At 41.2% G+C, this 26,482-nt stretch overlaps 1 protein-coding gene across 1 annotated transcript in view; it reads right to left on the reverse strand.

The window, feature by feature from the left end:
* The window catches only part of ZFAT (zinc finger and AT-hook domain containing), a 351,032-nt gene that overhangs the window by 322,913 nt on the left and 1,637 nt on the right, over positions 1-26,482 (reverse strand). The gene's annotated exons all lie outside the window — the stretch shown is intronic.

Genomic DNA, 26,482 nt, shown 5'->3' on the forward strand with positions numbered 1-26,482 from the left:
ACACACACACACACACACACACACACACACACACACACACACACACACGCCTTTCTTCTTCCCCTCTAGGAGTATTGTTTTTCTGTTTCAACTACTCCTACTGCAACAGTATTTTTTTTTTCTTCTGCTTTTCTTTGCAAATATATTCAAATAGCATTTCTTGGGCTGGGCAATTAACATGATACTTTCTCTGGGAGAAAAATGGGCCTCAGGTTTCTAACAAACCTGTTTAAAAAAATAATCAAATTTTTGGATTACTACAGATTTTTAAGTTGGGGACTTAATTTTTTTTTTACTCAGTCACTCAATGGGCAAATACCAAACAGGGAAAAGAATGTTAAGATGAGCCCCATGGCTCTGAAAGTATGGACCCAGAACAGCAGTGTCTGTAGCATCTGGGAATTTAGGGGGAAAATGCACATTCTCAAGCCACACCCCAGACCTCCTGCGCCAGAAGCTCTTGAAGGGCCCAGCAATCTGTGCTTTTAATAAGCACTCTAAGTAATTTTGATACACACTAATATTTGAAAACCAGTAGACTAATTGTTTCACCAAATATGTTGCAAAGTCAAAGCAGAAACAGCAGGGAATGGCAATTATTTGGAAGTCTGTAACATGCTACAGATAAGAAAAAAGCCAATGTCAAAACATGTATCATATGTCCACACATAATTAACTAAGCTTAGGAAACTGTGACAGAGACAATCTGAAACAGCATCATTTTATTTTATTTTTTTTTATTTTTATTTTTTAATTTTTTTTCAACGTTTATTTATTTTTGGGACAGAGAGAGACAGAGCATGAACGGGGGAGGGGCAGAGAGAGAGGGAGACACAGAATCGGAAACAGGCTCCAGGCTCTGAGCCATCAGCCCAGAGCCCGACGCGGGGCTCGAACTCACGGACCGCGAGATCGTGACCTGGCTGAAGTCGGACGCTTAACCGACTGCGCCACCCAGGCGCCCCAGAAACAGCATCATTTTAAAAAGTAATTAAGCTCAGACTGATATTCAAACTTAAAAAAAAAAAAAAAAATTCCTGAATACATACAGCCTGAGAAGCACATTCATTCACTGAAGTTTTTGTCAGAGGGGTGAAAAGGAGCCAGATTTGGAATGTGCTCCATGCAAGGAAGAAGGCATGTTGGGAATTAAAGTCTACCATTCACTGCTGGGCCACCCCAAGCCTCTGACTCTGTGTGGAACGAACTCAGATACAGAGACCAGTGAGGACCCATCCACTAATGTGTTGTTAACCAAGAAAATTTGTACACGAGCATATCTAATCGGGAATGAACTTGACACAATTCAGTAGTTTAGCTTGTTTGCTTAACAAAGTAATCCCTAATAAAACAGATTAAGGAAAAAAACCCTGTCATTTTCAGAATGGTGTTCCGTAACTACCAATGTTTTGCTTTTAATATTAATTTGATCAAAAATCTTAAGTAGTAGTTTCTGAGCTAAGACCTGTCAATAAAAACCACACACTTCTCCCCAAAAAACTAAATTAAAAGCTAGGAAAACAAGCTGTTACAGGTTTACCGGAAAATACTGACAATTTAACATCTTAAGACATTTGTTCTAAATAATTGCTAAAGTTGCAGGCCAATGGGAGTTTGTGGGTCTTCAAAATTAAAACACGAAGAAGTCATCTGCAAATGACTAAAAGGCTGCACGCATGTACACTGAAGCAAGGGCGTCCAGGATTAAAACTGACATGGTCTCTGATCCACCTCATTAGGGCAGAATAATATAGAACAAATGTTATGTAACGCTGATTGTACCATTAATCCTGCAGCATCACGGGATAACTCGACTAGCTGGGAAGAGTAGAACAACTCTGCCCCTCTTTTAGCTTGGATTTGAGCTATCATTTTGAAAAACCTGCCAAATGGAGCTGTGCAAATGATTAAAGCAGGCAGTTTCTATCCATGTTGCTGAATTTGAAAGCAATAACCAACTTTTTCATAGCAATTAAACAATGTCACCTGCTTTAACAAAATACTCCTGTTACCAGAAAACTCTTTCTGCCTTTGCCAGGGAGCACTTCTAGGGCTCTCAGAAATGGTCCTATCCATTTGCAGCTATCTGGAATCTAAGGCTCCCAACGTGCTAAAATGGAGAGTCATGGAATATGCAATAAACCTGCTTCATGAAGAGTTCAGTGGGGACGTCTGATGCATGCTAATTGTCAAGCTGGAAAATTATACTTACAAGTTGCCAGGCTACTTGGGTCTGAAGCAGCGAACTACCCTCCCTCCCTCCGCGCCTGACCAAATAAGTCTGGTAAACCACCACTCTAACAAAGAAGCCTTTAAAAATAAATGCTGTAGTATGGATACATCTGTAATAGCTGCATTTTGACCCAAACTTTCATTTGCTCATCTGCATTAAAAACATAAGAAACAGCAGATAGTTCTGCAATAATATAAGATTGTTATTAGAATCCTATACATGCAAGGCGCGTTACTCGATGGCGGGAAAACAGAGTTCTATCGAGTGTGTCCCTGCCCTCAGAAAGCTTGCCACATGAACAAAAAAAGACATGCATTTAAAATGAGATTAGCAAGAACTTTATCTTTTGGTTTAATTATGTACTGAACCTAACACGGTATGATGGTCAGCAGTAATAAATAATAAGTAGGAAAAAATACCAATGCTTTATTGAAGAGAAAAATTTCAATACAACACCTGTTTCCCAGGATCTAAAGGACAGATAAAAATAAGAAATCATATATTTAGAACTCGGAAAAAAAGCTGCTATAAAATTATACATGATCGATTAGTCACAATGAATGCCTTCTGTGAGAAAAGCCCTGTAACATTCAGCTCTGTGGGGAAACACAACACGTAGAGAGCGCACCTGCTCACACGGCATCCATCCATACTCGGGTGAGGAAAAGGCACGCGAGAACCTGGAAACACTTCTAACCACTGGTAAACGCTGTGCGCAGGCTCCGTGGTCTGCAGTCACGCACACTTCCGACAGCAGTGTTCGGACAGGAGCTGTGACATCACTCAGGGTGAGGAGCGCAGGCAGTTGGTGGGAGAAGAGGGAGACCAAGTTCACGCACGTAACACCTCTTTAGTACAGAGAAACTGAAACTTCTAGGTTGTATGTCGCTGGGGGGTGGTCCTGATACATCCAATCTGCAGAATTTCTAAGGGAGGAGATCAGTCTCCTGAGCTGCTGGGAAGTTAAACTCCAGCCCACCTGGAAAGGCCATAAGGACCAGAAGTTCACGGATAGGGCAAAAACAAACCTAACGACCCCCAGCGAAAACAAAGTTTTCCCCTAAGTCCTCTCTGGCCCAGCAGCAGCCTGGCTCAGGTAAGCTTGGGCCTGCTGTGCTGCAGGGTGTCCGGTCATCAGGACCACAGCCCACACTGACCTCTGTCACAACACGGGCGGCCTCCCAGACAGCGGTAAACGGAGGAATCGAAACATTTCTGGTGTTTCCCATGCATTCGCCAGCCTCGTCAATTCCACTTCTTAGGTACAATGAGACCAAATGATGCCTGTGAACAGCCGGTAGCAGCAAACATCTGACTGAAAGCTTTGCTGTGTCTTACAGCTTCCAGTCGGGGATGTTTACAACAACAGGCTTTCTGAAGAGCAAATGCACAGAAGGAATAGACACGCATGTGGCCTGTCACCTTCTTTATCTAATGATTTACAGGCTCTTTAGCGCTGAATGACGTCTGTGACATTTTAGAAAATAATAAGGTTAATGTTATCAACTAGTTAGCAAGAGAATCAGCTGCAACTCTTCCCAAACGGACTAATTAACAAAGCAGATACACATTATAAATTTAACTGGGCAAACATGCAAAATTAAATATATTACACCCAGTTCCCCTACCTGAAGATCTATGTTTCTACTTAAGACACGCAAAAATGAGTGTTTCTCTCTGTAAACCTGGAGTTTCAAAATCAGTAAGAAACACAGCAGAAGGACAATCCTAATAATCAGAGTGACCATCCATCCATCCAAACCAGTCTCAATTTGTACCTGTTGCCCCAATACTGTTATGAAAAGTGACTGCCTTCATTAAAGGAAGTGTCCTAATGTAGACTGCGAATACAGAGGGTTTTACTTGGCAGGACATCTACACCAAGAGTCTAATGTTCTTCCCTATCCCCATTAGATTTAGGTTAGGGATGGACAGTCCATGGAAATGAACAAAGCGAAGTAGAAAATCAGAGGAACAACCTCATGAGCTTGGCTTTGTTCATAAAGCAATACATCGAAACCATTTTGTTTTCCACACTACTTACCTGAAAGAGAGAAGGAAGATAGGAAATCTGCATTCCATCAAAACCAGACTTGCTTGAGTCTAAAATAAGCATGTGTACATACATACATACACAGACACAGACACACACACACCCTTTAGGATAACTATTGAAAACACCAATATACACAAATGTGCTAATTCTCTAATATCAATTTTTGGAGTTTGGGTTTTTCTGGGGCCATGGTTACTGGTATCTACCCTGTGATAATATCTAAAGGTTGCTCTTAACAGTTTTTGTTTGTTTAAATATTATAAATAACTCTTCTCCATTATAGAATATAGAAATAATGAGGAAAGTACATGTGGTCTCTATGGATACAAGATGACCTTCTTTGTTTCTGAAGACAAATACTTAAAAAAAAAAAAAAATCCAGTGACGATTTACAACAAAGACTATTCAAGCTGTTCTACAATTGAAAATTTGCAGATTTAAATTAGAAAAATAATTATTTCATGCCGAGGTAGGCACAGGATGCTTGACTAACGAGGATGCTGCACATTAAGTGGCCGTGAACCAGTTACTACCAACTCCCGCCTTCAATTTCCCTGTTCTCAGTTTAAGCTTTTGTTATTGTTGTTAATGCTTATTTATTTTTGAGAGCAAGCAAGGGGGGGAGAGGCGGAGGGGTGGGGGGGGGACAGGGTATCTGAAGCTGGCTCTGTGCTGACAGTAGAGACCCTGACGCGGGGCTCGAACTCACGAACCACGAGATCATGACCTAAGCTGAAGTCGGACGCTTAACCGACTGAGCCACCCAGGCACCCCTCTCAGTTTAATCTTCTTGGAGGCTGATCACAAGAACGACACTTGTATCAGAGCTACTCTATTTAACTCAGACACATAACACATAGACACTTTTCTTCAGGGTTAGGAGGTGACCCTGTCAAGTGCCACACACTTGTACACGACGTAGTCTTGAAGGCAGCTGAAAAAGAACCATGCGTAAGCGGGATAGAGAAGAACGCTACAAGAAAATCGATTACAAGATACCTTCTATAGACACCATCTTCAGTCATCACATATAACCTGTACTTTATAAATGTTCTTTAACTCTGTTCTTTTATTCACAACCAAACGCACGTACGCTGTGGCTCAAGGTTTGCCATTTTTGACACGTTGACTTCCAGCTGTCGCAGTGTACTTTTCAGTAGCTGAGCTGCCCTTCTTACCACCAGCTCTGCCACTTCCACTCTTCTGTTCACAAATCTTCATAAAAACAGGCAAAGTATACACTACATACGTACAAACAAGCTATTTTAACCTCCAGAAGTTATCCATTTACATCTAATTCGAAACACTGTTTTCAAAAGCAGGAACTCTACTTAATACTGTACTTAAGAAAAAGAATCCTCTTCTAAAGATAAGAGGTGTAAATGACTCTCCTACTGCCTTTCGCAAAGTCTGCTTATTACATAGTCTCCTCAGAGGGATCACGTCTGTTCAAACAAATCCTTGCGCTTCAGCTGACACACTAGCTGTGTGACGTTGAGTAAGTCACTTAACTACTCAGAATCAGTTTCCTAATCTGGAAAATAAGAAAACCCTATAATGGAATTACAAGCAATTTTCAGAGTGATTGTGAAGATTAAGTAAAGAAAATTACGTGAGTATAAAAGCATACTATACTGGAAAAATAAAGCGCTACATGATAGTAATAGTGTTTACAGGTTTGTACTCACACTTTCTTGGAAACCTTCCCCCTGAAAGCAAAAGTCTGCATCTGAAAGAGCTGACAACCGTGAGGGTGTTTGTCTGTGTGAACACAAGAGTTCTACAGGATTCTACTTGACACAGCATTAACTAACTCGGGCAAAAAACAAAGCAAAACTCGGGCAAGCAAACAAAGCAAACCAAACCACTGGCTTCCTCCACAGCAGATAGGCTAACTGGGCTCATCTATAAGTGCTGATATAACGACAACGACACTAGAAACACTATTGGGGCACCTGGGTGGCTCAGTCTGTGAAGCGTCTAACTCTTGATTTCAACTCAGGTCAGGATCTCATGGTTCAGGAGCTCGAGCTCTTCACTCAGAGCGTGGAGCCTGCCTGGGAACCTGTCTCCTCCTTTACCTGCTCCTCCCCTGCTCACTCTCTCCCTCTCCCTCTCTCAAAAATACATAAACAGTTTTTTTTTTTTTTCAACGTTTATTTATTTTTGGGACAGAGAGAGACAGAGCATGAACAGGGGAGGGGCAGAGAGAGAGGGAGACACAGAATCGGAAACAGGCTCCAGGCTCTGAGCCATCAGCCCAGAGCCCGATGCGGGGCTCGAACTCACGGACCGCGAGATCGTGACCTGGCTGAAGTCGGACGCTTAACCGACTGCGCCACTCAGGCGCCCCTAAACAGTTTTAAAAAATACTAGAAACACTATTCTTTCTTACTTTTCGGTTAAGAAAATCTTATTTAAAATGTTAATTTAAACAGCACTTTAAGAATTACTGTGCAAATTAAGCCATAACCAAACTATACTTTATCTGCTCAAATGCAAAAAGAAAACAAAAACAAAAAAAACCCAGTTCTCTTAGTCAAACAGTTGCGTTAAAATTACATTGTATTTAAAGATCCAAAAGGTCTTCTTTTTCATTGGCAAGTACTCATCAAAAATCCTTGTGATACGTGAACAGGTCTCAAAGCAATCGGAACATTCTTGTATCAAGTTCGGATCAATGTGCATCTGTGAGTTAAAAATCACTTGCAGGTGAACCTATGGAGCTGGACTGCTCACCCCACAGCTAACTTGAACGTCACTGGATGGGAATGGCAGCCACGAGTGCACCAAAAGTCTCCAAAGAACGCAAAGGCAGGCTGGAGACTTGTGTGGCGAGCTGGGAGGCCCTGGCTGGCCTCTATCGTGTCCTCCTCCCATTGCTGACTACTAACACCACATCGGCCGTGACGGCTCCTCGGGCGTCAGGAACACAGATTCTCTGGCGCTCTGTGGCCCCCCCACCTGCAGGGGGCAGGGGCACGCTCTGAAGTGGGCTGCTAAAGCAGACAGGCAGGGTGTGGTCCGCCTTCTAGCCTGTGCTCAGCAGGGCCCCGATCATCACGCAGAGACGTCAGACTCCGTCCACTCTCAGTGGAGCCCCGGGTGGGCCAGGCTGCCCCACTTGGCCATCACAAAGGTGGAGAACACCCACCAGTACTTCTCAACAAACCAGTAACCTATGAGAGGCACATCTTTGGGGAAGCCCTGGCCTCGACAATTTACGGAAAGAATAACTGCTTTAGGCACTGATCCAGGTGTGGGGCGAGAGTGGTGGATAAAGCTGGTAAGGTACCTATTCTCATAGAAATTACAATCTAAAGGAAGCTATAGGTCGGATGAGGTGGTGAAAGGAATTTACAAGAACTGCTGATGATTTTTAAGACACAAAATAAGATTAGATCCCTGAGTAAAGATCAGACTGCTGGTAAAATAGATGATGATCTGAAAGGCGGGAGCAGGGAGGTGGTAAGGATAAGCAACTCATGAGGATAAGGCTGTTGCAGTGGTCAGATCATGAAGACCTGCCTCATGATGAAGAGGATGATTAAAAAAAGAAAGTACAGATATGAGATTTACTTAAAGGTAGAAATCTTCATAGTTTCTCACAGTCTGCATAGCAGGTGTTAATAGCTTGTTGACAAATCCCGAATGTTTTTTTTGTTTTTTTTTTAATCTCTGGCATTTGCTTGTCACCATATAATGTTCTTTTTCTCTTAAAAGCAGAGGCAAGGATACATTCTAGGGGAAGGTACTAGTTCATTTAGGTCTTATTCTAGTTTCATGAAGGCCAGCACCTGAGTTGTTGGCTCTACCTTCTGGACTGGGGAGTTTTATAGTTGAAAAAAAGAAAAAAGGCATTAAAAATAAAAGAGGGGAAAACCAACTGTCAGCTACTTAGTGGAAGGCAGGAGTACATGGGAGACAGAACAATTAAAAATTTAAGTCAAGGCCAGTGAGATACTTGAGAAGAAAAAGTATAAGCACGAACTTATCAATTCCCTCAAAGTTTCAAAAGAAAGAAACTTGTCAAGTAGCTCGAGGAGGGGGAATAAACAGTAATAGAATTAAGATCACCTTAATTGCATTCCAAACAAACCCCATAAACAGGAATCCATACAAGCTGAAGACTGGGAAGCAGAGTTAAAGACACCCCTCTGATGCTGGGAACTGAAAAGGGTACTTATTCAAAGAGCAATCGATTGATTCTAGGCAACCAAAATGTGTGACAAGCACTGAAGAGGTCAATCAGGATGCCATTGGGGGAAATTTGCATAATTCACAGTAAGAAAAATAAAAACTTTGACAACCAAAATACTGTCATTCTCAGTTCAGAAAAAACAAGTACTTTCATACAGCTAGAATGACAGGGGAAAACCGCTCAGCAGGCACTGGCACGCACAGTTCTCTTCCACCTTTTGAAATGACGAGCATACACGGTACCCGGAGTCTCTGACTGTGACAAAATGATCACACGCATCCCTAATACCGTAATTCTGTTCGTGTCTCTACAACTCCAACCATGGAGCCGTCACCCTTTTAAATAAATAAGTAAGTAAGTAAGTAAATAAATAATTTTTGGCATCCTCTTCCGATAGTCTGCTCTCAGGAAGAAGTACTGGACAATACTAAAGAAATGTGAGAGCTTTACGATCAGACAGAGAACTAGGCCAACATTTAACTCTGTGACTCTGGCAAAGTAACTTAACTTTTCTGTGGCTACTTTCCCATCTGTAAAACGAGAACTGAAAACACCTATCTTGCAGGGTTATTGTGAGGACTGATTAAAACAACGTAACGTTCGCCAAATACAGAGCTCAGCAGCAGGCACACAGCTAATACGCAATAAATGGAAGGAGAACAGGAGGGAAGAAGGGTCTTTACCTCCTCTTTCAACTCTGTTCACACAGCTTTTCCCACACTCAGTTCCTTAGATTTCCCTTTTACGAATCCTGCTTATCCTTCAAGGCCCAGTTCAAACGCCAAATTCCTCGTGAAAACTTCGCCAATCAAAGCAGCCACTTACACATACTGCAGCCGTGCATCCGTACTGAGAACTGTTAACACGCACCCAGCGCTTACTGTGTTTGCGGCCGTGTTCTTAGGGTGTCACGTGCATGAACTTACTGACCCTCATAACAGCCCCGCCAGCGAGGTACTGGTCTTGTTCGGTTTTGTACGTGAGGAGTTGGGGAGACAGAAAGCAGTCGGCCCCGAGCCCCACGGCAGCTGACGGACCGGGCCCTGCGCACCGCAGCCTGGCCGCAGAGCCCGTTCTCACCCAGGCCACACGCCTCCACGGTCAACCGAGAAGGAGCAGCAGTCATTACCGACACCCTCAGAGAGCTGGTAGTTTTATAGTTAGTGCAGCTGGAGTTGTTTTCTACACCAGCTACAATCATTCACAATAGACAGCTTATTCATCGTTCGTAGGAAATGCCTCTATGGTTCAGCTCCTCAATCTGCACAAAATAAAGGGGGGGGGGGGGAAGCGGTGGAACAGTTACTCACACAAGTTGGTTTGATCATTTTTTAGACTGTTAAGTCCAATTTTTTCCGTTCATATGTCCAGAATTCTACCTCTCTTCCTCATAAGGCCCAGGAGACAATGGAGATGGGTCATTTTAGCCTCATGTGACCCAAGGGAGGGAGAAAGCCAGATCACCTACTATATTAGACTGTCAAAACCGGTTGTTTTCTAATATTCTGTGAACACAGAGTACAGTCATCAGAACTCATCATCTAATATTCTTGACAACGTATGTCGTACTTGCAGGCTTTGATTTGACACACACTCTCACACGAGCAGCGTCTGAAGGTGCCTCTCGCAGGTGAAAGATACGTTCTTCTTCACACGAAGGTAGGCTCAGGGGTATGGAACTGGATCTCATCAACGAACGAACGAACGAATGAATCACCCCTGCAAATAGGCACATTCTCTTGTGTGGGAGACACAAAGTTCGCGTCTTCCCTTTTTAATCAGACTTTATAATACAGAGCCAAGGGCAAGAATAAAACATACCTGCCCAGGGCATATGTTTTGGTTATACGGAAGATAACGAGCTCTTGAAAGGGAAAGACTTAAAAGGAAACTACCGTTACTCCTGTAACTACCGCAGTGCTATTTCATCTACCTGTTCTCTCAATGTACGTTGGCGGCTTTATTTTAAGATTCAGAGCATGTTATAACCTCAACGACGAACATCATATGCCAGTTTTCTTAGGAATGGCCACATTCCCAAATGAAATACAGTAAAAAGGTAAACGGGTCAAAATAAAAAACGGTTGTTTCTATTTCCTTTGGGAACTTTTCAAAAATTAAGAATTCATGAAATCTGCATCACTTGAAGAGGGACACAACGAGACCGAGTGTTCCTATGGATTCCTGTGTGAAAGACACGCTGCCATCACGGTCTGTCCATCTGTCCCTGGGTACACGCTGGGGCCTCAGTGCCCTCAGGGGCAGGAGCAGAGCAGAGCAGAGCTGTCCAGTCAAGTCTTCCTGGTCAGACAGGGCCTGCCTGACACGAGGCCTTCAAGCTGTCTTATGTGTAGCTCACGGCTATGGCCGGAGGGCAAAAAGGACAGAAGAGGCCACACGGCTGGGGCCACATAATGTATACTTTACGAAGGGGCCAAGCACCCAACCTGCACGTACACGGACTCCGCACTTGCAGTCGTTCAGACCCGCTCACCACTCACACCCACAGCCCACTCAGCTCCTCTTACGGTGGCACGTACCACGCATGGCAACTGTTCCCATAATAAGGGAGGGCCTGTCGGGTCCGTCTCGGTTGCCTCAGTTCAGGGGTAAGTGGGAAACGGTACAGGTGTCAAACAAATAAGCGACGGAGAAGAAGACAGCAAGTGTGAAGCAAACCAATGTCACAGTTTTTCCCTGGTTCCACATTCTGCCTCAAGAATCTCTCATCCTGCAACTGGGGGATCATAAAAACCAGGTGCATTTTATTTATTATGTTAACATAATGGGGCCCATTTAGCCTCTCTGGATCTGAGCTGCCTCCTCTATAAAAGGAATTAAGACTAAAAAATTCTTAAGGTCCGTTCAGCTCAATAAGTCCATGATTCTGTGAAGGAATCCTATATAAAGATTCGTTACTATTTACCAAAAGTTTCCATATGGTAATTATGCCCACGGATGAAACCAAAGATGTGCCCTTTCCTGCTACACTAGTCAACTGCCACTCGTACTTAAAAAGAAAAAAAATCCACAAAATACTATTTTTGAAAATATATACAAGTGCACAAGGAATCTTAGTAAACGTTAAGAGATATAAAATAGTATTTGCTTTCGATAACCCAGACTTGGCTTTCATAGAATCTGGCTGGGATTTTTATATCAGAAAAGAAATAAGTAGTTTACTCCGATGTTTCTTGGGCAACTAGGAATCCCAGTCACGCTAAAGTACACAGCTGGCTCAGCTAGGTTCATGTTTTCAAAGGTCCATGGAACATTTCCATCAAATAATCACGCTACTTTGTCCCTGAAAACCCTCCAGTGGCTTCCCTCTGCACTTAGAATAAGATCCAATCTCCTTACTGTGGCCCATCAGGCACTATGCAGGCTGCCCTGACTTCTCTCCTGTTCTCCAGCGGCATCTCCGGGCTCCTCTCCGCATCCCCAGTGCGCCAACTCTCCCCCATTTTACAGGCCGTGCACTCGCTCGTCTCTCTGCCAGACACGTTTGCATGTAGATCATACACCTGGCTCCTTCAAATCCTTCTGGGGTCTTTACTGAAACACCACTTCCTCTAAGAGGTCTCTTTCCTACCCGGGCCTCTTGGAAGGGGGCTCCCCACCCCAGTAATTCTTCTGTGTCACATCTCTCTGATTTTCTTCTCAGTTCTTATCACAACCCGAAATTACGTGGTTTGCTTATTCCTTTACTTGTTTACAGCCTGCCTCTCCTGTCATAACCTGCCAGAGGGAAGCTTTCAAAGAGTAGGAACCTCACTTATCTTTTTTCCTTCTATAATTCTAGAGCCTGGCACAGTGGCTGTAGGCTTTTTTGGAGAAATTGACAAAGTTCTTCTAAATTCATAAAGAAAACCTAATACCGTTAAACATTAAATAAATAAAGCAATACAGTAATGGGAGCTGTTCTGTTTAAAAGGACTATTCCAGGCTCTTTATACAAAGCATCCTACTTTATGATGGCTCCATGAAATAGATATTCGTCCATTTTACAGATGAGGAACTGAGGCTCAAAAAAAGTTAAATGACTTGATCAAAGAATGCCATAAAAATGTTTCCTAAGATATGAGCTTGTATCTTTTCTCCCAAACTTTGTCTTTCCTTTTTAAAAGGAGATCAGCACCTCCACTCTGCCAATTAACTAGGTTCTACATTCCAAATCCACTACATCCTTAATCTCTAAACTACGTAAGAATGGCTTAATCCTGTGATACTAAAAAGAAACTCAAATGAGGTAAGATTCTTACAATGAAACTGCCATTTCTGTCATGTGATTCTGACAAATAAGCAAAGTGGGAGGTTAAGTAATGATAGTAGGAAGTGTCTAAAATAATTCCTATTTTTACTTATTTTTTATTTTATTTTTTTAATGTTCTTATTTATTTCTGAGACAGACAGAGCATAAGCCAGGGGGGAGGGGCAGAGACAGAGACACAGAATCAGAAGCAGGCTCCAGGCTCTGAGCTGTCAGCACAGAGCCCACCGCAGGGCTCGAACTCATGAACCGTGAGATCATGACCTGAGCCGAAGCTGGAGGCTTAACCAACCGACTGAGCCACCCAGGTGCCCCTAAAATAATTCCTATTTTTAAAAGGATAGGTCTAAGGGTGCCAGGGTGGCTCAGTTGGTTAAGCATCTGACTCGATTTCGGCTCAGGCCATGAGCTCACAGATCCTGAGACTGAGTCCCACATAGGGCTCTGTGCTGACATCACAGAGTTGGCCTGAGATTCTCTCTCCCTCCCTCTCTCTCTGCCCCTCCCCTACTCACTGGTGCATGTGTGCACTCTCTCAAAACAAATAAACAGTTAAAAAACAATAAATAAAAGGATAGGTCTACAAAGAAGAAAGTAATCTTAACCTAGAATGAAAACACTGCCATTCAACTGTTTTAAGAATTGTGAAAAGGCTAGTTAAAAAAACAAACAACTAGTGAATTAGCAACAATCAAAAACTCACCTTTAAAAATATGTATCCTCTATAACCGTATTAAAAAAATAGAACACGCTTAGCCGCTGTGAAGGTTAAATTTTGTGTCAACTTGGCTAGGTTTTGTGCCCAGCTATCTGGTCAAACACTAGTCTAGATGTTGCTGTGGACGTATTTTGTGGACATGATTGACATTTTCAATCAACTGACGTTAAATAAAGGAGATTATCCTTCATAAGGTGCCTGCGCCCTATTCAATCACAGTTGAAGGCCTTCTAAGCAAAAAACTGAGGTTTCCTGGGGAAGAAGGAATCCTGCCTCAAATCAGGAACAGTAATCCTGCCTGAGTTTCCAGCCTGCCAGCCTATGCTACAGACTTTGCACTCAGGACCACAACATCAACTCTTCTGCCTGAGGTTCCAGTCTGCTGGCCTGTCCTACAGATTTCAGACTTGCCAGCAATCGTGTGAGCCTATTTTTCAGTGTCTCTGTCTCTACGTGCGTGCACACACACACACACCCCTATACCTAACATAAGACTGATTCATCCACTCCACTCTTAGGTATTTACCCGAGAAAAATACGGACATACATCCATACGGAGACATCTACGTGGACGTTCGCTGCAATTCTATTTGTAAACCCCCAAAACTGGAAATAACCCAATGTCGATCAAGAGGTGAATGAACACACAAACTATGATATACCCATATAATGGTATCCTACTTAGCAATGAAAAAGGAATAAACTACTGATGCATGCTACAACATGGATAAATCTCAAAATAATCATGCAGGGGAAAGAAGCTGGACCAAAAGTGAGTATATGCTTTATTCTAGGACATGCCAATGAATGCAAACAGTGGTTGCCTGGGGAGTAATGGGGGCATTACCAAGAGACTTCTGGGGATGATGGATATGTTCAGTATCTTGACAGTGATGATGGTTTACGAGGATACATATATGTCAAAGTTTATTAAACTGTACACTTTCTTTTAGATATATATGTGTGTGTATATATATATATATATATATTTTTTTTTTTTTTGAGAGAGAGGGGAGAGAGCACGCAAGGGGCAGAGAGAGAGAGAGAGAGAGAGAGAGAGAGAATTCAAGCAGGCTCTGCACTGTCAGCATGGAGCCCAATGTGGGGCTCGATCTCACGTACCGGGAGATCACGACACAAGCTGAGATCAAGAGTCAGACACTTAACCAACTGAGCCACCCAGGTGCCCCAAACTGTACACTTTCAATATGTGCAGTTTACTGTGTAACAATTATATCTCAGTAAAATTGTTTTTAAAAAGGTAGAAATTTGTTAGAAGTGCTAAGAAAAATTTTAAAAAGACTTAAAAAATAACAAAGGCCGACTTCCTTACTTGGGATCAATTGTCAACAGACAACCTAAAAGACTGCTTCACTCCCATCTGGACTCAGCCTTTTTAAACAAGAAGAATGATCTTTAATCTGGGAAGGGTAAAAAAAGATTAAGGGGAAAAAAGGAAGAAAGAAAAAAGTAACTCAAGCCCAAAATAAAAAGGAGACAGAAAAAGAAGAAGGAATTGCTTTAAATTCGTATTTATAGATCAAGAAAAATTGTATTCTAAGACATTAAATGTATCTGCAAGTTTGGTAACTTCTAAGGAATCATGAAGAAATACCATGAGGGTGGATGTAGAATTCATGCAAAATTCCAGAACAGACTAAAAAACTATGATTAATAAGGAGCTGGCTTCTGTAACATTTATTTGCTCCTGGTCCTCAACCCTTTCCAATGATTCCTTCTCCGCTTCCCTTCTGGGTTCTTGTCTCACCTGCTCCTTACATACGGGCATTTTCCAGATCTCTGTTCAACTTCTATTCTCACTCCACAACGGGGCTGGTAACCTGCCAGGGGAATCATGATTCCCTTTGATAATGTGATGAAAACTACAGCCCACAACCATACATATTCACATGATTATTATTTCCAAGGCTTCAAGTGCTCCCCCAAACCCCGGGCACGTATTCCCCAGCTTCTCCTCGCAGAATCCCAGCTGGGCTCTGTCTCGCTAACATCCCCACGCAAAGGGAGATGTACAGACAGCTGTGAAAATGGGAAACCTGAAAGCTCACAGACATAACTGACATGGAACCCGGGACCCCATCTCTCTGCGCATGCTGGAGAAACGGTTCAACCAGGCAAATTCTTGGGTTACTTCTTGAGTGCTGATGGATGCATTGATGAAAGAAGTTCCTGCTGACTTTCTGTAGAAGCCCATCCTCTTAAACATTTTCGTACAAAAGGTGGATTTGAATGAGGATTTAGAAAACATGCTGGTCAAATTCTGGATGAGAAGAAGTTGTGGCAGTGGTAGCTGGAGCAGAGATGTAGGATTTACAACACGCTGACTGACTCAGCCTAGCGGTGAGGCAAAGGTCAGCAAAGAGCCCCAACTTCACAGACCTTTCCATATAGGTATTCTCCTTTTGCCCAACTACTGATAACCTGTGGACATCTAACGCACTCACCAAAACTGCATTCTCCTCGAGGACAAAGCCTGCACCTTATGTGTCTTCAGAGATCACCTCGAGTGACGTCAGCATCACACTGTTTGGGCTGTACTATCGTGTCACAAATGACTCCGATGTCACAGTGCCTACAACACGAGGGTTTCTCACTTACGTTAACAGTGGCTGTCACGAATCAGCTTTCGCTCTGTTCCATCGCTCTGGGACCCAGTCCGAAGCCTCTCTCACCCTGGGACCGGCCCTAGCTAAGGCATACTGGTTCCATGACAGAGGGATAAGAGCCATTGCCAGAACCACAAGATGGAAAACATCTGCTCACACAAGCAACATGTCACTTCTCCTAATGTTTTATTGGTCAAGGAAGGCCTAGTGCCCCAACCTGATGTCCACGTAGTGGAAAATATAATCCTCCTACGGAGAGGACCCTGGTAAAGACGGGCAACAGAGACTTTGAACAATAACACTATCTACCGCAGTGCCTAACCAACACAAAGTGCTCAGTAATTGCCAGTAATTATTTATGTGCCAGGCCACGAATACCACAGGGCAGAGCCTGTAATCTGTCTTGCTCACTGACGCACCAGCCCCACATAGCACTGGCCCCATATTAAAGGGCATGCTAAATGCTTACTAAGTGAACAGTGATAAGATGACCATGGGATCTGGAATCAAAAAACCCGTGACGAAGTCCCCTATCTGCCAATTCCTGATTTAGTGGAAGGTCGTTTTCTCTTGATTCTCGGGTGGTGGTTATGAAGATTAAAGTCGACGTGAAAGCACCACGAAAACCGTTCTGCTGCACACAAACGTTAGCTCGTATCTCCCGCCAGTTAAATGGAATTAAATCTGATAGACAAATTCATTTAAACTGTTATAGTAATGCAAGACCCCATAGTCTGCATTTACTTTCAAAGCATCAGCTGGCAAATAAAGGAGAAAGATCAGACTTAGGGCAGCTCACATGAGAAGGAGACAGGGTTTTAGCTGACCAGAACCTCAATATGATCAAAGGGTAATGTGGCTGCCAAAAAATGTAATGCAAATTTCAGGCTGCTTTAACAGAAGTACAGTATCCAGATAACAGCTTCATTGTATTCAGCCATGGTCAGACCACATCTGAAGCAGTCGGTTCAGCTCTGGCCACCATATCTGAAGAGGTATGCTGATGAACAGACTTTGTCATGAGAGCGATGTGGATGGAGAAGGGTCTGTAAACCGGGTCATGTGCATATCTTTTGAGAATCAGGGTTTCTTCCCTTATTGTGGCAAAAAGATGGTTCAAGTAGGATTTAATAGTTGTTTTCAGACACTTGAAAGATTTATCGTGTGTAAGAAGAGTGAGTTTCACATATATAGCCCTAGATGGCCAAGAACCAGTAAGTGAAAGTTAGATGGGAAATGGACGGAGATCAAGGAGTTCTCTCCCAACAATGAGAAAACTTCTAAGTCAATGAAGGGTAAAGGTCAGCATGGGGGAGGTGCTATTGGGAAGACCCAACCGGGAAAGTCATAAAACCTAACTTACTCCTGTACGTAACCAAGCATTTCTGAGGCTTCTGAAATGCCCAAATAGTGTTTCTCTTTTCTGATTAAATACTACTAATAATATTAATACTAATAGTAACAATGAGGAACAAGAACTGAGATAATAAGTAAAACAAGAAGTTGTTTGGCCTGACAAACACAGAAAGGCATGCTGTCGAAGGGAAACGAAATTTCAAGGCTAGATAACATTAAACACGAACAGCGTCCTGGTTTGTACAGAGGAAATCGGTGTAGTCAAAATCGTATTTCTTCTAGAAGTTGTTTTTCCTAGCATGACCTGCCTCCTGTAATTTTCAGGGAAGTGCAAAAAATATTTTAAAAGTTTCTACAATGGCACGTCAGCAAAAATTTGCTAACATTAAACTAGTGTCCTAACTACAAGATGACACGAAGGGTACCAGTCTGTACAAGCATTCAAATTTCCCACAGCACACGGTCACGCTGCACACCCCTGGCATTTAAAAACGGCCCTCTTGCTCTTGTCTCATTTTGCTTGCTCACTCTATTCAAAACCTAGCACTCTTCCAGTCTTGTTTGCAGGGTTCAATTCCCAAGTCTTCTCTTCACCCTCTGGTCTCACCAGCAGGTCATAAAACAGCACATAAACACGATGCCTGATTTATCTTTACATCATAGCTCCTCATCTGCAAATTACTCACAGCACAGTGAACACTCAAAATTGCTTGCTAAAGTCCTTCCTTTAGTGAGACGGTTTTTAAAAAGTTACCCATTATATCTTGCTACACGGAAGACAGAAAGTCAAGGACGCTGTAAGGACACATTGGATATTATTTGTTATGAGAATAACCACTCTTGGAGCATCTGTGTGGCTCAGTTGGTTTGGCGTCCAACTCTTGATTTTTGCTCAGGTCATGATCTCATGGTTGTGAAATCGAGCCCCGCGTTGGACTCTATGCTGAGCATGGGGCCTGCCTGGGATTCTCTCTCTCCCTCTCTGCCCTTCCCCTGCTCTCTCTCAAAATAAATAAACATTTTCAAAAAAAAAAAAAAAAAAAAACCACCCCCCTTTATAAAACATATTGGGATACAAACTTCTTCCTCCTTCAAAATTGTCTTTGCGTCCTGCATGGGCATATTTAACGGGATCTCATAGTACCCAGCACTAACACAAATGATACCCTACTGATTTCCCTCACTGCAGGCATGTAAACGTAAAAAATGAGCTTAAAAAACAGGCTCACTGACTAATTAAAGTAAATATGTATGTACCTTTCTGGAATAAATGTATTTTCAGATTTAAAACAAATCTATCTTGGGGTGCCTGGGTGGCTCAGTCGGTTGAGCGTCCAACTTTGCCTCAGGTCATGATCTTCCATGTGTGAGTTCGAGCCCTGCGTCGGATTCTGTGCTGACAGCTCAGAGCCCGGAGCCTGCTTCGGATTCTGTGTCTCCCTTTCTCTCTGCTCCTCCCCCGTTCGTGCTCTCTCTCTCTCTCAAAAATAAATATTAAAAAAAAATTCACTATAAAACAAATCTATCTTTCCAAGCCAAAATAGTAAAGGAAAATGTAAACAAGGAAAAAAGCTGCCGCGCACCCCTCCTCTACTAAGGAGTATGAAAGTTTACGACTTATTTGGTACAGGTTAAGGCTTGTTTAAGAACTTGCTGCTGGATGATTCTACTCGCTGTTTCTCTCTCTCCTCTCTTGTGGGCACTAGCAAAAACTGCACAGGTCATGGGAACAAAAATGCTCTGCTGTAGAAATGAAGAGGACATCGTTTCAAATCTCCCATGTCTTCACTGATCCATCTGACAGAAACAGTCTATACTCCACTGGGAGATGGGAGAATGAGTCAGTAAGGAGATCAAACAGTTGCTAGGTTAAAGATATAACTAAAAATGTTAACTTTCTTTTCAATTAGATACTCCTACAGTAAAGCAATTATTTTTAAATGATGCACAATGCACATTCATTTGTTTAAATAAGGAGCCACTAGAAATTAATTAGAGCTAACATTTATTGAGGGTTTTCTGTGTGTTGGGCATTCTCTTAAGTGCTCAACATACATAACTCACACATATGCTTCATCACAGCCACATAAAGCAGTATTATCAACATCCTCGTTTTACAGAGAAGAAAAAGGAGGCACAGAATGGTTAAGTAACTTACAGAAGATCACACAGTATTGACAGGCAGGCGAGGGATAGGACTTCAGGCAGGGCAGCTCCAGGGCCCGTTTTTTAACCTCTATGAGAGGGTGTCAACACACTGTATACTTTGACACATGGAGGTCTTTTTGTGTCTATTAGCTTAAATCATAACGAAGAAATTGTTTCGTGGGCAATCAAGACTGTATGACATTTATGGGTAAAAGGCTTTCACACCCAACTTTTAGGATGCGATAACTGAATCCAGTACGACACTTCATTTAAGACACTAGAACTTAATCAATCTAATCTTTTCTATGTATCTTTTGGCTTTATTATACTTCATGGCAAGTGCAATGGGATGCCTTTCACATACTTAGCCTGACACTATGTCGTTAAAAAATACTTTGCATGGACTAGATCTGGGATGTTTTATTCACGTGAGTGTGCATTAAAGTAATTCTACTACTTCTCAAATTCTAAATGCAATTATCCAACAGACATTTGAATACTTAATGAACACCAAGTTGTACGGATACAAAGATAAATTAGATGGTCTCTGTTCTCGAGGGGGCCATAGTTAAAAACAACGAAATAAATGCTTTTATGGAGTTATGACCAAGGTTCCAAGGGAGCAGAGTCCTGCCTAGCATGATAAGGAGAGCAGCTCCATGTGCAAAGGAATGGACCCGTAAAAGAACATTTTCTTCTCAGGGACTATCATGCAATTTAAGTAGGACTAGAATACAGAGTTTATATGGAGAGCGAGAGAAAGACTGACAGAAGAGGTGAAGAATTAAGTTGACGCTGGATAAAGAAAAGTCTTAGAAATCATATTAAAGAGGCCCAACCACTGTAATAATTTAAGCAGAACAGTGGTAAGATCAAATATGCTAACAATCATGGATATTACACTTTTTATTTTAAACAACAGAACCTTGCTCTCAAAAGAAACCTTATGCAAACTTCCATACTTAAAACTGATCAAAGTAAGACTGCACTAGTTGAAATTGGAATGAACCTGCTTGACTTCCTCTAGAACCTTTTACAGAATAGTTTCAAAACCACTGCTTTAGAAAAAAAAAATTAGTATATCTATACAATTATGCTCTATTTACCTCATACCTCTCTCAATGTGGTTCTAGCTTCTCAAGGAATCATTCCCATAATTTCTCTTCAATTATAGAGCTAGGCGTACATAAAACTAAGCGAATGGTACTAGGCCTGAAAAAATTAACAACAGGGACGTCTGGGTGGCTCGGTCGGTTGAGCGATCAACTTCGCCTCAGGTCATGATCTCACGGTTTGTGAGTTTGGGCCCCACGTCGGGCTCTGTGCTGACAACTCAGAGCCTGGAGCCTACTTCGGATTCTGTGTCTCCTTCTCTGCCCCTCCCCCACTAGTGCTCGGTCTCTGTCTCAGAAATAAACATAAAAAAAATTTTTTTTTAATTAACAACAAAGTGTTATAATACAGAAAAAAGATAAAGATTATCAGCTTTTTCATCCTTCAGTTAAACTCTAACTTTTTAAAAAAAATTTTTAATGTTTATTTATTTTTGAGAGAGAGACAGAGCATGAGCAGGCAAGGGACAGAGAGAGGGGGAGACACAGAATCTGAAGCAGGTTCCAGGCTCCGAGCTGTCAGCACAGAGCCTGACGTGGGGCTCGAACCCACAAAGTGTGAGGTCATGACCTGAGCTGAAGTCAGACGCTCAACCGACTGAGCCACCCAGGCGCCCCAAAACTCTACTTTCAGTGACCAATTTTCTAACCTAAATTAGGATTTATGTTTGGACACACACTAGGGTGTTTATGGCCACAGGATATTCAAAATCGGTACAGTGTTAGAAAATATTGTAATTGACATAACGTAATTTTTTTTTTCAAGATTGGTAACCTTGAATTTTCTCAACAATGACTTCGAATCCGAAAATCCTTCCCCACTTTGTCCTCCGCCTTATAAAATTTGGAGCTCTACCTGTGATCACGGAAAATGATCATCAGTGTGAAACTGCTCATCCTCAGCCATCAGCAATATTATGTAAACTGCTTAAAGATTCCCGTATGCTTCTCCTGGCAGTTTGCTCTTCTCAACTCTTCATGGTCATGGTCACAAGTGCTAATAAAAAAGCCAGGTTACACCCTGAAGGAAAGGTATGCAATGATGAACATAGCATGCTTTGTATCAAAACAAGTACATTCCCTTCATAGACCTCATCGAACTCCTACAATGCTTCCTTACAGTTGCCCTCTCTGTTCCTCACAATAGAGTTAGGGGCCGGAGGAGGGGCGACGGGGAACAGAACCACTTATATCGTCTCAAGAATTTTTAAAGTGTTTCCCCCTCTATACAGACTGACTGATTAAAACCAAACATTCACAACAACATTTAACATGTATTAAGAGTTACAGGACAATCTCCTTGTTCCCGATCAGACAAGGCACTAGGAAAAAACCACCACCACCCTGGGCCAATCAATCATGCGTTAAAAGTTCCCTCATAGTATGTGGCTAAAGGCCAACAAGTGACAATTATTAAAAGGCAGAAGAGGGGAGAGAAGCATACGATATAAATTAAACCCTTCAATACATCACGTGAACAACATGTATAATATATTTACTTACAGACGTGTTTAAGAAAGCATCCTTAAACAGGCATACTATAAATGTCTTTATAAGGTAAATATCATTTCCATAGGATATTATAAACTTAGTCCAACACTTTGCATTCAAAAGATCATTTCTGGGCACAGTCTACCCTACCTAAATTTGTCCAAAGAGCCAACTATTATTCTATAAATTTGTTTAGGATAAAGACAACTCTCTGATTATAGTAAAAATAAACTACATCACATGCTCCAATTAATTAATGCATTTTATGGAAAAGGCTTAATAAATTACTCATTTCCAGTTCTTTCAAATATAAAAGTCTGAGGACTCCTGCGGCACCTGAATAGCTCAGTCAGTTAAGCATCCGACTCTTGATTTTGGCTCAGGTCATGATCTCATGGTAGTGAGATCAAGCCCCATGTCAGGCCCCACACTGGGTGCGGAGCCTGTTTGGGATTCTCTCTCCCTCCCTCCTTCCCCCTCTCTCTCTCTCTCTCTCTCTCTCTGTCCCTTTCCCCTGCTTGTGATCTCTCTCTCCCTAAAAAATGAAATAAATTAAAAATAAATAAATAAAATAAAAGTCTGAGGACTCTGAAATGGTCATTAAGAATAAAATGCCTTTTTTTTAAAGAAAAGTTTTTTTCAATGTCTGTTTATTTATGAGAGAGAGAGTGCGCACACATGCAAGGGAAGGGCAGAGAGAGAGGGTGGCGGGAGAGAGAGGGAGAGAGGGAGGGAGGGAGGGAGAGAGGGAGGGAGGGAGAGAGTCCCAAGCAGGTTCCACATTGGCAGCACAGGGCCTGACCCAGGGCTCTATACCCATGAATCAGGAGATCATGACCTGAGCTGAAATCAAGACTCGGGTGCTTAACCGACTGAACCACCCAGTCACCCCAAAGAAAAGCTTTTTTAAAAGATAAAAAGTACTTGAAAGTAATCCTAAAGAAACACACAAAAAATCCTCATAAGTAAGATAACAATCAAAACAATGCGTGATATCAAACATTTACCTATATATTCGATTAGAAGATTTCAGGGTGAAATTTTCATCTTTTACCTATTTAAGGGCAAGTTTTTTTGAAAAACATTCCACAAACAGATATTTTTAAATGAGACTGTATACCTACTATTACTGACTTTAATAATGCATCAAATGAAGCTAAGTTAGAACAAATGTTAATAACAGTGAGAAACACTACACGATACATACTATGTTTAACTGTCCCTGCAGTAACATAAAAATGTTTATAAAATATCTTAAGACAAATTTATATTTTCCTCTAGTTTGTGAAAACTGCAATAACTTTTCTATTTAGTAGTAACTTCTGATTAAAGCACATTCGGTAAGTGAAATTCAAACAATCCTCAGAACAGCTGGAAGAAGATACAGAGGGCAGTTTTTACAAGTGAACTTTCTATTGATGGTATAGATACCATGATCAAACACTAAAAACTAGCATGATTGGCATCTAGAAAATATAAACAAGCAAGAGTGAAAGAAAATCCTTCAAGGAAAATGAGGAAAATACAATTTACAACATCATCAGTGACTATAACTCTGAACTCGGCCTTTCTTATTTTTAAAATTTTTTTCCAAATTTTTGCAGATTATAAAGTCAAAACTTTTAAAAGTCCCATACAATAGATTTACATACACATATTAGCATTAGGTAATATTTTATGCTTAAGAAGTCTAGCAAATATTTAAAAACCCAATTTTACATAAAGTATGTTGCACTACTCATTGCATTTTATAGGAAAAGAAAACTGGGAACAGAAAAATAAAATATTTTTCAAGTGACACTGAGTTGAATAATGAAGTTGATAACATAAATTGGCCTTAAGTTCCAATTAAAATTTCTCATCATTATCTCTATTCTCACAGATTTTGGCACAAATATTTTAAATTTGCAGCAGTCTACTTACTTGCTGCATGTGTTTAAAAAGTTTTTTTTTAAATTACATACCCTCATTAATGATAAATCCAAATATTTTTTTTAACTTCACCATACTCAAAAATTAGCAATCCTTTGAGACGGCATCTTGAAATTAAAAAAAAAAAAAAAATTGAAAAAATTTCTTTTAATATCACATCTTCAATTCTCATTTTTACTCATTTGTTCAACAGAGGAACTAAGAGCCTGTACTAAGAAATCAATGGCATCATTCAAGCTGCTCTCTCAATTTTTATAATATTCAATTATGTTAAGAGGAACAAAACTGTGCCCATTATCCCAAAGTTGGGCTCTCAACCCATATTCAGCATGAAAATAATTTCTTGCTTTCTGCCTGATGCACAAAAACAAAAACTATTAAAGCACTCAAATATTCTGATACTTTGAATGCTTCTATACACTTAGCTCTTATCTAAAGTCCTTCTCTAAAAATAAGACTTCTCTAAAATCGCGAAGGAGTGTCAGTCTTATGAAGCCAGGCATGAACAGTATAAGGCAAAGTAAGTTTGATTAGTTATCCTTAATAAAGCCTGTACCCGGTTCCTTCCTTTACCCCATATCCCAACATAAAGTCTGAGCTAATCCATAAGCAAGTTCCACTCATATTAACTCACATTCCTTTTTTTGTTTTTACATCGCCCAAGTAAAATGATTTCAGAAAGACAACTCTCCGAGTACTTCACTCAATATCTCCTGTGATTCCAAATAAATCCAACTGCACTAACAAAAAGAAAAAAAAAAAAAAGCTCCCTGGAAAGTTTACAGAGTACGTAAGTTGTTCTTTTATCAAAATAGAATTTTTCACAAGTGACCCAAACAGAATTACAGCTTAGGAAAATCAAGCCTTTAATTCTGAGGAATAATTTGCACCTAGAGAAAAATTCAAGGTAATGGTTTTCACTGCATGTGGACTTTGGACCTAATCTATTTATTTTGATTTTGCTGAAGTCTGGGTATAACCACTTGTTGGCCTATGCTACCAGACCAACGTCCTACTAACAGGATCCTATGACAAGGTGCTTTTGATGCTTCAGTAACTACACCACCTTGGATGGACCTCCACACAAACCTGACCATAACATTTTGGCATTTTCACTAGGTTTCAATGTGCTCCTTAGATGGCACAGCACAAATCAGATGACAAGTTTTCCATTCAGTTAAAACATTAATAGGTAGCATACAAGCAAGCAATACACTCGAATTTAAGAAGCCCATAAATATTAACTTTGTCCTCACTTTTCAGAAAGGGACAATTCAAAGAACCCTGATAAACCTTACATAACGCCAAAATCCTATCCCTAAATTGTTGTATGCCAAATGATTTTTTATAAATCAAGTCCCGTTTGGTAATTACCATATAAAAGGGATTATCTGAAGGCATCTTTTAATGAATTCTTTTCGTAAAAATAGAGAATTCTCATATAACATAACTAACCACTACTTAATTTGTTATCTTATACTTGTAAATATCAAATTTCTTGGAGCACAGCTGCTTTCCCAGGCCAAATTCACCCCAGCATTACTGCCCTTCTCCCTAGTTCCCAAGCTTTAAAAAGGTCACCCCAAAAAACACTTGTCAGTGGTAGAATATACAAGCAATACTAGAAAAGTTGAAAAAAGAAGTAATTTTTTAAATGTAAAATAGAAAAGTATGTATTCTTCCAAAAGAAATCAATGAATCATTTTTGGCAATGATCACAATAAATTCCCAATAAAAACGACTTAAAAAAAAAATCAAGATATGCATATCTCAAATCTCTTTCCCATGTGTCTTTATCATTTGGTGGAAACTGTTCAAGCACAGTTTATCTCCATGAACACATGACCTCCATGATGCTACCAAGGTCAATGAGACTCACACGTGGGGCATATGCTGAGTAAGTGCTGATCTGCCCAATTCTACAGTTCCCTTTCAACAGAGAGAAGGAAGGACGGGCAATAAAAAATTATTTCTATAGTACAGGAAATGATGCTTTAGGTTGTAACAGTCAAACAGCCCATTACAGGATTGTATACAGACATATGTCAGCAACAGCCAATAGGAGCAAGCCCTTTAAAGGGTGTCACAGCACAGAGCCAGGTACAAAAATTGCTGCACAGGAAGAATTAACAAGATCCCAAACTGAATGATCTTCCTCTACATCTCGCACTGAAACTCTTTGGTGCCTCGGGTTCATGCCACAACGACTCAATTTTGAAGGGAGAGTTTTCTGTCGACAGAACTTTCTGAAAATGACAAATAACCAAAGATCCACAATCAACAGAAGTGGCTCCCACGTGTCAGAAACGCTCAAGTAAGGAGCAAGTTTGCGGGGGGG

Source organism: Herpailurus yagouaroundi, unplaced genomic scaffold (genome assembly GCF_014898765.1).
Source record: "Herpailurus yagouaroundi ecotype Mexico unplaced genomic scaffold, PumYag 186, whole genome shotgun sequence".
In the NCBI taxonomy this organism is placed as follows: Eukaryota; Metazoa; Chordata; class Mammalia; order Carnivora; family Felidae; genus Herpailurus; species Herpailurus yagouaroundi.